General features: G+C 36.5%; 1 protein-coding gene across 5 annotated transcripts in view; it reads left to right on the top strand.

The window, feature by feature from the left end:
* The window catches only part of LOC119560559 (uncharacterized protein CG43427), a 64,557-nt gene that overhangs the window by 10,940 nt on the left and 39,770 nt on the right, over nt 1-13,847 (top strand). For all 5 annotated transcript variants that reach the window (XR_005221031.1, XR_005221030.1, XM_037874073.1 and 2 more), the window contains exon 3: nt 3,721-3,774. The gene's annotated coding sequence lies outside the window, so the exon portion shown is untranslated. The remainder of the gene's footprint in view (nt 1-3,720; nt 3,775-13,847) is intronic.

The following is a 13,847-nucleotide window of genomic DNA, read 5'->3' as shown; positions in this document are numbered from 1 at the left end:
CCACTCCCCATTTAGCATATGTTTGCATTGACCAACACTGTCAAAGGTCTTTGAGCCACGTTAACCAAATGGTCAATTTCCGCTTGTGCCCATCCATAAAATCAACAATCATGATTTATTTATAGACCCTAAGCTGAAAGGGGAGGCCGGCCTGGTCGAGCTTATCATTTTGTAGTCTTTGTGGAACTTGGCATAGTTTGTCACCCAATCAGTCACTTCGGTGTGATAACTGAGTACTCAAATATTAACTGGGTGTCTTAACTGGTCTAAGTCAAACTATAATGGACTCTTTTGTTGGACAAATCACAATGCATTGCTTTGTCATGGGTTCGCAATCTTTGTGAAATTACTTTATCTAAAGTAAAAATATAAACAAGAGAGAGCGCTATAGTCAAGTGTTTCGCCTATCAGATACTCGTTAATCAGCTAACCCTTCTAAAACAAGAAACAGTAATTGTCTGCTTAAAATATGACTACACAAAATATACCCTCCACTCGAGGTACTCACACTTTTTAGGCGGTTTAGTTAAAAAAAACTTTACAAAGGGCGATAATCGAATACATTTATAACTGTATTTATTGTGTGTGTACAATTAAATGTAGAATAGACATTGTTAATTAATATTGATTTCCGGAAATTGCTTTTGGAATTAAACATTTTATGACTTTGAAAAAGTTTCTTGGTAGATCAGAAATGGTCCATTCTTTTTTTAAAACTGCACCAAGAATATTTTATTCAGCACATTATATGAACATCTATTAAGTTTGTTGGTTTTCGCCAGGAAAATCAAGAATAACACTGATTCTTCATTAGCTTGGTGCGCTCGTAAATACCGAAAGACCACAAACCATCTTATCGACAAGGCGACTTTCAAAGCAAACAATAATTGTAAAATGCAATCGTAAAGCTGTAAATTATTGCATGGAAAGCTACATCAGACAAGAGAAAACATTTGTCCAACAAGTCAAAGGCAAAAGCCAATTACACTTGACATTCTAGGTTCTTTGTTCTAAAATGTGTTTTGACTTAATTCGTTTTTGTTTTATGTCTGCTGTTTCTTTACTAAGTTTTTGGTTTCGCTTAAAGAAAAAAAGCGGCAAAAAAAACAACTTTCAAATTGTCTTACATTTTTTGTGTCTTATTAAGACACAATTTAAAATCTTGTCACGAAGTTTTCCATGCCTCCTGTAATTGCGTGCATTTTTATATAGCTTTTTCTAATTTGTATGTCTACCTGGGCATTCGGTTCATTGATCAGCATTTTATACAGGCATACAGAGGGGTGGGGTATAAGCCAGAAATCAGAGGACGTATCAGTTGGTTCTTCGGCCATTCTACTGGTGAAAACGTATGGCTGGCTTTATGCATTTTTGATGAACGAAGAAAGTCTCTAGACACCTGACCATATTGGTCAGGTTTCCCCCTCTCCAGGTACGTGCTATTGAATTGAGGCTTAACTGGGTTTTTTGGCTAAAGAAAGTTGGTTTTTCATTCTGTCAATTAACGAGGCGGAAAGTGTTCTATTATGTGTATTTGATTCACTGTCGTAGGTACGTCAAGCTGATAACTGTACTAAAAGTTATGGATCAGGAAATCATATTAATATTTTCCCTTTTACTACTTTAAATTCACAAGCCCTAAACCACAAAATACCAATGAAACAAACTAAGTAATTAACAATTAAGAAATGGTTTATTTATAAGGTATTCTTCAAAATAAATGTGTATTTTCTGAAACGGCCACTTTAATGGGTTCATTTAATGGGTTTATATAAGTGAAATACTTCGTTGGAGTTCTTTGTGTCGCCACGCCTCGTTGCCGTTTTATGATCAATTTAGTAAATGATCCCATCGCAAAGGGCTGCCATCACTCACAGCGTTTGATCTTCAAATGAAAATAATATCATCAGATGGATCTGCGAAATCATCACTGCCTCTACCACAATTTTCTAAATTTCTTTGCGTGCGTTAGAAATGTTTCTGTGCGTTTAAATTGCATATTTATTAGCAATTGGCACGGACATACGAATCTTTGCCTCGCGACTTCGCTTAATTTTATTTTCACATTGGCGTTCAGCTTCCAGATACAAGATACATCTTTGCTTTGGCGCCATGCGGGCAATAAAATAGTTTATTTTGGCACACCGAAATGACGACAACCGAGTTTTGTTCATCTTAATTGAAACGGCCTGAGAAGAGTTGGAGGTGTATGGCGGCCCCAATAAGCCGACAGAAACCGAAACCGCAAAAATATTAATTTTCTACACAACTTGGTAGATTTGTCAAGAATTTTTGTTTGACTTCGCTTAGCCTGTGGCAATTTGATGAATAGATCGGTTCCATCCCCTGTCTTGCAAAGTGATCATCGTAAAATTTAATTGTTTGAGAAAGAACTAAACAACGCACTCAATCAATAATGATTCGCCGATAGATACTCATCTTGCCGTTTCTGTAGTCTCTTGCCAGCATAATTTATTGTAATTTGTTAGTTGATGCCGAGCTGTCAAATGAACGAAAAAGCAACGAAAATAGCGAATTTCGAGACTATTTTTACGCTGTTTCTTCGACCTGGCTGGCTGATCTTCAGGAATTTTGGCTGCGTAAAAATTAAAATATCGCCGCCTAGCTGTCGAGGGTGTTACGCATTTTTGGCTGCGCAAATTATGCAGTCTGTAATAAATTTTTAAAATATTTGTAAGCATAATATGAGTTATTATTTATATAAGAGTACTTTTTAATAGAAAGTACTAAAATAATTGCGGCTTATCGGATTACGAATATTTATAATTAAAATCATTATGAAAACATTAGATAGTAATATCCCTATAAGAAATAAAAATTTTAAGATTGTTTAAATTGATCAATAAATAAACATTTTAGTTTACTCTCGGGTACAGCTCTTTCTATGATTACTAAATTTTTTAATAAAATATATTTTTTCTGAGTACATCGTATAGTTGCCACAGAAACGATCAGAAAATGAATTAAATAGTATGATATTAATTAATACAATTCTTTTTTTTAGCGGACGACTATTTAATAAAGCTGTTATAGTAACAATAGGAAATGAGCAAGTAATATGAAAATGACCAGGCCAAAGCCTGTTAGTTAGTCATAACTTTTAAAATATTAACTGATCAATAAAATTAATTTAAACAAAACAAACAAACAAAATCTAAAAAAATGGGGGCGCTAAAGTCTGTTAACCGTTGGCGTTTGTGGGCGTTAGAATGTCCGTGGTACTAGATTCTGTATGCTAAATCCAAACTTTCTATATTTCAAAGATTTCGAGATCTCAACTTCGTTAAGGACAGACGGCTAGTGATCCTGATTAAGAATATATATACTTTTTAGGGTCGAAAACGCTTTCTTTTAACTGTTACATAGTTTTCGACGAATACAATATACTCTTTATCTCTACGAGTAACGGGGATAAAACTTCATCTTTCGGATTTTATTATCATATTCCCTTCTAATGAAGGGTATATCTTTACTTTAGGACCTCAGAATTTGAGATTTTTTATTTAAAATCCGGTCTACTTTATTATACAGCTGTAATAGGAGTTATCAGTATATTTATTAACATAACTTTCGACAATACGGTTTATGTAATATAAGTATAATTTTGATTGCACCGTATGGCTTAAGCTGTAAGGTTATACTAAGTTCTTTAAAATAATTTTATTTAGTTAACTTATCGGCCTTTTATTTTTCTTACAGTATTTTATGCGGCTTTTGAAAATTCTACGAAAATAAGTCTAACTGATTTGTATGGTAAGTCATTCCCTTCTTTATCGCTTATTTAATAATACTCATTTGCTTACATTGTACGAGTCAACCGATTTTATGCAACACAGTGATTTTAAATAAAAAGTTACAACTTTATATTAAAAATGCAGGTTTTAAAAATAGCTGATCCGCTTAGTGCAACCAAAGATATACATTTTTAAGGTTTTTTAGACCCGGTTTAGTCACGTGTTTTTTAAAAATCGGTTGCCTCGTTCCAAAGTGGAAGTTTTTTCAACAAAGCCCTACATGCGATAACCCTAAAATGTGTTTAATTTGACGTATACTATTACGTAAAAAATTATGAAATATATAGCATCAAAATATATACTAGGGTCGAAATCATAATATCCTTTTCGATTTATATGTGCTTAAAATTTAGCAAAACGTAATGTTTCCATTACAATGGCATAGCGCAAGTTCAGAGATCTCGGGTTTTTTGGATTCTCGATAATTTATGGTGAATGAAATCAGAATATTTTATAGAGCGTAGAATTTAAATTAGTGAAATGGAGGAAAAGAAGATTTAATGTTAAGGCTGCCCCGAACTATAAAATGGGGAAATGCTTTTATTTTGGGTTTTAATGTTTGCCAGACAAGCGCACACGAAAACAATGTACACAAAAATAGAGCAGGCCAAATAAAAACCATAAAAACCGAAATTCGAAAAGAAGCCAAATAGATAAAAGATAAAAATGAGGAGTAAGAAATGCAATGAAAATTGAGTTATAGCAAGAAAATACGGTGACGAATACAGCGCTAAAAATGCGTCTCACAAAAATAGAGCAAGGCATGTGGATAGAAATGAAAGAAATTAGATGAAAATAGGTTCCATATAAATATATATGCGTATATGCAAGCTATATATACACGAATATCCGAGATATTTGTAGAGAGCTCCCTGTCTTAGCCAGACAGGAATTCTTCCCGTTTCTTCGGGTTCTCGGCGTGAAAAGGCAGAGAATACGAAGCTAAAAATTGGGAAACACGTATTTATACCCGTTACTCGTAGAGTAAAAGGGTATACTAGATTCGTCGGAAAGTATGTAACAGGCAGAAGGAAGCGTTTCCGACCCCATAAAGTATATATATTCTTGATCAGTATCACTAGCTGAGTCGATCTAGCCATGTCCGTCTGTCCGTCTGTCCGTCTGTCCGTCTGTCCGTCTGTCCGTCTGTCCGTCTGTCCGTCTGTCCGTCTGTCCGTCTGTCCGGATGAACGCTGAGATCTTGGAAACTATGAGAGCTAGGCTATTGAGATTTGGCGTGCAGATTCCTGAGCTTCTTACGCAGCGCAAGTTTGTTTCAGTAGAGTGCCACGCCCACTTTTACGCCCACAAACCGCCCAAAACTGTGGCTCCTACAGTTTTGATGCTAGAATAAAAATTTTAACTGAAATGTATTGTTCTTATCAATACCTATCGATTGACCCAAAAAAAATTTTGCCACGCCCACTTTTACGCCCACAAGCCGCCCCCAAACTTCAAAAAATCGTAAATATGAACGTGGTTATCTCGGAAACTATCAAAGATAGAGAATCGGGATCTCAGACGTAGATTCCGTAGCTTTGTACGCAGCGCAATTTTGTCACGCGAATATGCCACGCCCACTATAGCGCCTACAAACCGCCCAAGCCTGTGGCGTCCACAATTTTCATGCTAGATAAAAATTTTTAACTGAAATGTATTGGTCTCGTCAATACCTATCGATTGATCAAAAAAAAAAATTTGCCACGCCTACCCTAACGCCCACAACGCTTAAATCTGCCTTCCGCCGGTAGGTGGCGCATTTAAATCTCGCTTTGCTGCTTGCATATCTCCATTTCCCTTTGGTCTCTTAAGCTGAGTAACGGGTATCTGATAGTCGAGGTACTCGACTATAGCGTTCTCCCTTGTTTTGTTCTGTTTTTGTATTTTTCTTTTGGCGTTGAGACATTTTGGGACAACAGAATTTATGGCGCTCTTCTTTAAATAATCCCGTTGATAATCGGAATTTGGCAGCAACCAGCCAAGAGACGAAACTTTAAACCTAGAATAAAGAATTTCTCATAATAATTATAAAAGCTGCTGTCAGACTTTGCGATCAGCACACCTAAAGCATGGATTTATTCAAAACTTAAAAAAAAAATTTTCATGCCCTTTGATTTTAATTTAAATTTTCTCAGTTTATCGCCTTATGGTTAAACAGGTCATTTCAGTCGATCCGCAAGATTTTGTCTTTTCCAAATCGTAAACTCTCAGCAGGTGAATAATTACGACAACCCCCCCCACTTCCAAATCCAATCCAATCCCTTTGAGGAAACAAACTCAAAATTGACTTTCTATTAATTTACGAGTGAAGCTTTTAAGTGTCGTTAATTATTCATAAAAGAAATGACATATTCACAGGCTTACGTTTATATTACTTCGATGAATATTATGAAATGCATAATAAAATTTTTTGGACTACAGTGACACGTGTTTTGAAAGTCAACATCAAGTAAAGCCTGAAAAAAGTTTGATGGACATGGGACGGTTGGAGAAGGTAAAAAACGTATTGTTATTGGTATATATATCTTAAAGGTTTGAATAGAAGCTCACCATAGCAAGCTTTTTTTTAAGTTTTGATTTTACAGCTTTCTTTAAAGTCAATCTTTGGAAAGACTTGTCATTATAACCAGAACCCAATTTCAAAAGTGAACAAGACTGAAAACATAAAAACTTTTTCTTAGAATTGGTTACCTTTTTATGTTGTCAAAGCCATTTTCCTCGTAGTATCTGGCCTAACAAGCCACAAGAGGCTATTCTCTACAAGCATTTTCATAGGTTAATAAGAATTATACTTTTTAGTCGTTGAGTAAAAGGCTACATTGTATTGGGGAAAAAGTATGTAAAGTATATACATATATTCTTCTTGCAGAATAAAAAAATGAGTGTGTGTTTATTGAGTGGATAATACATCTTTGTTGCAAAAGTTGATATTATAACTTTTGTATGTTAATGGTGCGATCGTCACTAGTTTTTACCTCGATAAGAGGTGTTTTTGTTTTATATATATGTAATTTCCGATTAATAAAAATAAGTTATTATAAACAAGAGAACACACAACCAAGATTGCCACTGGTCCTGTGAGGTTCTTCTTACAAATTTCCATGTCCGGCGACCATCACAAACACACAAACATTCTTACCTCCCATTAAGTTTAGCTTCCGCTGTGCTCCTGAGCTCATTAGCATTGTAATAAAAGTGGCAAAGAAAACTCCTAATTAAAATATAAAATATGCATGCCCATGAAATGCAATATTTCACGGTTAAGTCTCCAAAACAAAAGACTAGAAATGAGATTATGTGGCAGAGGAGTCAGAAAGCCTCCAGGATTAATTGTTAGGAGGAGGTTTGTACCTCGATGATGATGATGACGACCGCAAAACGCGCTGATGACGCTGCTACTCTTTAGTGGCTTGGCCCCTTTGAATCTTGGGTCTCTTTCAGAGCCTCTTCATGTGGCACTTTACACTCACTTCGGTACAAACAGTAGCAAAATTGTTCAACTTCATTTGTTTCTTCCAGACATGCCTTTGGGTTTACCTTTTCAGTTTTCTTGATGTTATTATGGCTACTGCTTCTCCTGGGTTGTTTATTGTAAACATGAAATTTTCTCAACTCAATTCCCACGCATATTTCTTGGCGTAGTCGTAATAAAAATAATAATATTTTTTGTGCTTGTGGAAGAGTCCCACTCGTTTGCCAGGCATCAAGTGCCCGCGAGCTTGCTGAGGTTAGATGATTATATAAAAGCATATCAGAGAAGCAAATGCGTTTTCTTGTAGATCAAATTGATAAATTGAAGTAAGGAACCATTTTCCCCGATTATTATCGTTGCTGGTGGGTAGTATTTTCCGAACAATCGGTTTGGCGATGTGATTCGCTGATAAAAATTAAAGTTTTCCCACTAAGCCACCTACTATTTAATAGCATCAAACCGATTTTACTTTAGTTTTCTTCCGTTTAAAATAGGGCCCTGCGAATTTGGGTCACTTTAAAACCGCAATGGCGCTTATTACCCACATTATACTTCTTTGGTTATATTGTACTCTTTTTGGGTTTCGTATTAAAATGTGGAAACTTATCTGCAAGGTGACAAGATGCTGGGTTTATTTGTTGTTTCCCTGATTTCTGGTCAAAAAAGTATTTACTGGTAGGAGTTCAAGTTCCATAAAACTTAGAGTGGACTTCTAGGTTGTACTTCACTTTATTTTTTTTTTTTTCACACATTATATCTTTTGAGATCTCAACCATTAGGAGAAAAGGTACACAAAGAATAATGAAAATGAGATATCCCCCGGCCAGTGAGATAAGGAATTGCTTATATGAACAATTTTAATAAGCTGCTAAAATAAATAAAAATGTTATTTTGTAAATTTTTTTTATTAATCACGAAAATGTTTTCTATTCGTAATTATCCAGCGTAAGCACACTAACATTTTGTAAGAATTAAATACAATTTACGATTATACTCTATACTCTACTCTACAAATATTATAGCTATATCGAATAAAAAGTACTTTTTAGTACAGTTTAATTAAAATTAGATATAAAAGATATGAACTATTTCGTTACAATAGCATCGATAGGCGACCAAAGAGCACTCAAAGAATATGCAAATGGAAATGCCAAATTCGCATGAATGATTTGCGTTATATGAATGGAGTGAACTGAATAATCTGCATGAATGCGCATATGAAAGTCGGAGGCAGACGTGCACCATTCTATAAATTGTGCTTAAACCCGTAAGAGACGTGTGAGTTACAGAAAAAATACTTAAAATAAAAAAAAACTAAAGAAGAGAAGATTATCTTGTTAATTTTCAGATGTGTCTTGGTTTGATTGTATTTCGTTGGTATTTGCATAATTTTTGGCTCTGAGTCGTGAGCTTATGTCTTTTGTTTGGCTCTTGCCGTTTGCTTTCTGGCACTTTTTGGCTCGTTGGCGTTTCAATTAAATTATAAAAATAACAATTTGCTAATTTTCGTATCGCATTGCTAAATCTGTATCCGTATCTGATGACGATGATGAAGATGACAACGACGACGACGTTCTTTTGCGGTTGACGGGCGACTGTGGGCGTCTTAGCTTTGAGTTTGACTTTACCTCGCTGGATTTTAGGATTTACAAAGAATTTCTCGAGATGATATCATATACCGCATAGTTGCCATTGCAACGACCACGGAATCCGTTCTCTGTAACCCAAATGTGTCTGTCCATCAAAGTGATGCTGGGTCGTCTTCCCTTTTGCGCATCTTCCGCATGCAAAGATCTTAACTCGGCTATAATTTGAGCTGGCTGGGCGGATGAGTCACGAATCACGGATCATCATCCGCATGCCTGACCAAACCAGTCTTTTACTTTTTTAAGGATGTGCTGATTAAAATTTACGCACAAGGTCATTTTGGCTGTACGCCTTAAACTCTTTTAGACATGAAAATTAATGCATGGCATAAATATTGCCCATCGAAAAAGAGTGAGAGGAAAAGGCGCATTTAGTTTAATCAACAACTGGTTGCTGAGACTACACAGAAAAAAATAATATTTATTATTATTAATATTATCAGATAAGTGAATATTAACTGGAAAGAAAAACATTTTTATTCAGAGATTTTTTTATATTTACCTCTATTGAAACTGCCAATTGGTAAAAACTGAAAAAATATTATTATAGGAATATTGCTTTTGGATCGACCGATTTGGGCATAAGTGTTTCCAGTGTGGTCCCTGAAAGCGTGCTCCCTGGCCGATCGGTGAACTTGGGGTCTGACTTTGACTCCGGACCCGATCGGAGGTTCATGGCAAGAGAGCGAACGGCTTCAAATGCATTTGTGGCACAGCTGCGCATAGAAAATGCTTTTCCAACAACGACACATTTCTGTCATCATCAATAATGCCGCCATATAGACACTTCTTGTCGCTTGTTGCTTTGTGGCTTGCCTTTTGCCTTTGCCTGCTGCAACAAAAGCAACAAACAAATTGGCACAATTTCTCCTCCATATGCGTGTTATGTTGCAAACGCTTTGTGGCTTGGCCGTTGCCACCACCAGTATCCCAGTAAAGTAACCGCTGCAGCATCAGCAGCTGACATATCTTGCGGCCGAAACAACGTTCAACGTTCAATGTTCAACTCAACTCTCTTTTCAGTTTTTTTTGCCGGGCTGCTGTTGCAGATTTGTTGCCGGCTGTGCAATATCCAACATAAATTGTGCACAGCTGCCGCAAATCGCTTTGCATACCCTTTCCATTTATTTTTCCTTTTATACTTGATAAAGACAGAGAGAAGGATTATTTTCCGACCTTGTTAAGTGTATGTATTTTTTGATCGCCATCATTGACCTATCTAGGCAATCGGTTTGAACAAAAGCATCTCAGCACCTATAAGCGATCGAGGAATTGTAACTATAAGCAGATATATTTTGGTTAAGGGTGGGAAAATGTGCATGTTAAACGTTAAAGAATATTTTAATTTCCTTATGACCTAAATGGATAAGTTGAAGACCGAAAAACTAAACGAATTAAATCCGCTACACATTGCGTTTTGCTTGTTGTACATATAAAAAGAATTTCTTTTATCAGGGTAGTAGAAATTCGTTACATTGGCAGCTGCGACTACATTTTGGCCAGAAGTGAATGGCGACTGATCTTTAATCAAACAGTTAGCGGCGCCGCCGACGCAAGATTGATGGAACCTTGATAGAAGACGATGCCGAGCCACTCCCCCTTATCCACATTAAGCCCCCGCGCTTTCTTAGCCCCAACTATTTCTCCCGATTTATTATTCCCCTTACTCGTAGAGTAAAAGTATCACTAGCCGAATCGAACTAGCCATGTCCGTCCGTATGAACGCAGAGACCTCGCAAATTATAAGAGCTAGAAAGTTTTTGATTTGGCATGCAGATTCTTGAGGTTCTTGCGCAGCGCTTGTTTAGTTCAGCAGGGTGCCACGCCCACAAACGCCCATAACGCTAAATTTTTTAATGTTTTGAAAATGTGTAAATGGGATTTTGTGCTGATTAACGCAACAACTATGGACAAATTTAAATTATTTGCGGTAATTTTGTATACCCTTACAGAGGGTATAATAATATCAGTAAGAAGTTTTTATACCCGATTTAAACAATTTTTAACGAATCAATTGGTACTGAAAAATTAAATAAAACAAAACTTACACTTGAAAAATCAATAAAAAAGTGTGCACCACAAACTTTTTGGTTTGTAGGGGCTTGTGCTGCCGTGCCATCGTTTTTTTTTTAGACCAATTGATAAGTGTTGACAAATATTTTAATTTTTTAGTATTTTTTTTCTACTGATTACATTATTTTTTTAATATTTCTAAACTACGAATAGCTGCCTTAGAAACAGTCGGAAACGGGGAAATAATAGGAAATAAACTTATGCTTCGATGTTTTGAATATATATTCTCTTCTATCTAAAGTATAACATTTTTTTAAATAAATTTAAATGTTTAAAAAAATTGTAATGTATAAGAGGAATTATATTTGCAATTTTAAACAAATCTGCCGCAGCTATGATTCTAATTGCATTTGCCTATGGTATACAAACTTCGGTTTGCCGACTTTATTTCACAACGCTGTGAAAAAGTTCGAAAAATACCTTTTTTTATGTACGAGTGTGTGCGCCCATTTTAGGCCATGCTACTGTCTTTTGTGGCTTTAATTAACGGTCAACGGAAACATATGCGCTTTCGTCTACGTCTTGGGTATTTTGCTGATTTTTCCTTCTTTCTCTTCATGATGTCTTAGGTTACCAAGTTCCGCTTTCGTGAGTGGAAAGGCTGAAACCCCTCTCTTAATTTGTGGTTTTTGCATATCGATATGCCATTTCTTTCTGGCCCCTCCTCCATTTCCCAACCCATTTTTCCCTGTGGCATGCTGCGATCTCACCCGATATGTCAATGTTCTATATGCCTGACTGATTTGACTGAGCTAAAAAAAGGGGAATAGCTGCTGTTGTTTATGGCATGGCTGTACGAACGATCAACTGTCAACTTTTGTAAACTTCCGGTTCTGTATTTTCCTCGTCTCGTTGGTTTTGGCCACTATTTTTTATTCGTTCTTTTCTCTCTCCCTCCAAAAAAAAGTACGAATGGTGAAGCAGGGAGACCTTTTGTGTTTTTGTTTTGGTTGGGCTCAGCTTAATACACGCGCGCTTAAATTTGTCTAACATTATCTTTTTTTGAAGTGCTTAACTTATTTCTTATTCCAACCTCAAAATTGGAGAAGACACGTTTGCACTCGAATGTGCAGGAATCCCTAGAATTTGTAAGCTTAATTTCAATTTCCAAGATTTTATAGATGTCGAGATCTCAGGCAGACAAAGGTTACTCCATGTTTATACTTGGAATAAAAAACAAATGTTTCTAGCTAGTTTTTAGAAAAAGTCGGGAACATTTAAAAAAAAAACTATGGGCCTTTAAAAAGGGTAGTTTGATTAGGTCAATAGCCCAAGTATTAAGTTTATTAGCGGGAATCTTTCTGTTTTCTTAAAGAAAAATGCTCCAACACTGTCGTTTTACAAATTGGATTAAAAATGCGCAGTTTTGAAACGGAAAACAAGATGCGACTACGATGGGCACAAGTTGACAATGGAAACCATTAAGCTCCGGCTTCGTCTTACATTTCCCATCTGCTCCTCGTCTTCTCATCTCCCAAAGCCTCTCTCTTCATGGCGATCATCTCCGCTTTAAGCAATCACTTTCGGAAAGGGTTCAATGCACCCGTCAGCACAACACACCGAGTATCTCTGCGGAGGTTCGTGCAGCCCCCAAACTTATGGTGATGGTGATGATGATGATGACGATGGTCGTAGCATAGCAGTCAAAACAACCGAAAAACCAATGATGGAAGAAAATAAACATCCAACCGTAATGACTACGGCTACAGAAAAGACAATAACAATAACATCAGCAACCGCATCTGCCAATAATAGCAACAGTGTTGCAGTATTCGACTGATCGCGACTGATGCAAAGTCATCGGAGAGCGAAGGGCCATAAACACGGCTTATTATGGTGACACTGGCTATATCTGTCTCTTGGCCGATAGGGCTACACTCGTGTCTACCAAAACAGAACTATCTGGCCTGAGTTAGCTTTCTAAACATATGCGTTTTTACCTAAAGTGGAAAAATGTCTCTTTGAACCAAACTATCATAGCTTTCTGGTTAGTACCGAAATAAAACTAACTACACTTAAGTTTGTATCCAACCGTAGCAGATTTAATTACTCAATTCCAGGGATTCCAGGGACATCCCCAACACAAAATCGAACTTCTCCGAAAACCGAGATTGCGAATTCCGCCGAACCGTTGGCGTATTGAATGCAGGAAATTAGCAAGGGGAGAAAAAGTGTAATTAAGAGGAAATTAGCAGCAAACAAAGCCAAAAATGCGCATAACCTGTGCGTGCGATTCGAGTGTTGCAATTGCAACTAACAATAGTTGCTTGCCTCCAATTATCATTTCTGCTCGTGTGTGCGGCGGATTTCACGGTACTCTATTGTTTTGCATTTTGCAATATAATGCAGAAAATACATCAATAACGAAACATGCAAACTTTTGTCTTCTTCTATTAGTGCCAGGGACACAGCAACCAACTAACGAGGCATCGCCGAGGCAGAGAACTAGAAAAATAAAATAAAATCAAATAAAAGACAACGAGAAATAACGTTGCCACATCTTGATTTCTATTTAATCGAAAATCGCCATTTAAATAGTTCGCTTATGTCATCGCTGGGTTATTGTTCCTGACTGCAAACGGTGCCTTGTAGCTAAAATTAAAAACACCATTCGAATGCTTAGAAGATGACAAAATACCGCAAATACTTTTGTTCATAATACAGTGCAGCTGTTTACTGCCAACCAAAACAATACGCGTTCATTGATTGTTTAGCTGAACAAATGAAGCAAATAATCTGATTCATTCCCAACGAGAAGCTTCTGAACATTGCCAAACTGTTAATGCCATTTGGCGTAACGTTTACATAGGCTTTTGGACATTTTGAGTAGCAAATTGTTGA

This window comes from Drosophila subpulchrella, unplaced genomic scaffold (genome assembly GCF_014743375.2).
Source record: "Drosophila subpulchrella strain 33 F10 #4 breed RU33 unplaced genomic scaffold, RU_Dsub_v1.1 Primary Assembly Seq354, whole genome shotgun sequence".
Lineage (NCBI taxonomy): Eukaryota > Metazoa > Arthropoda > Insecta > Diptera > Drosophilidae > Drosophila > Drosophila subpulchrella.
The sequence above is the reverse complement of the archived record's forward strand: the minus strand, read 5'-3'. Positions and strand labels throughout refer to the sequence as shown.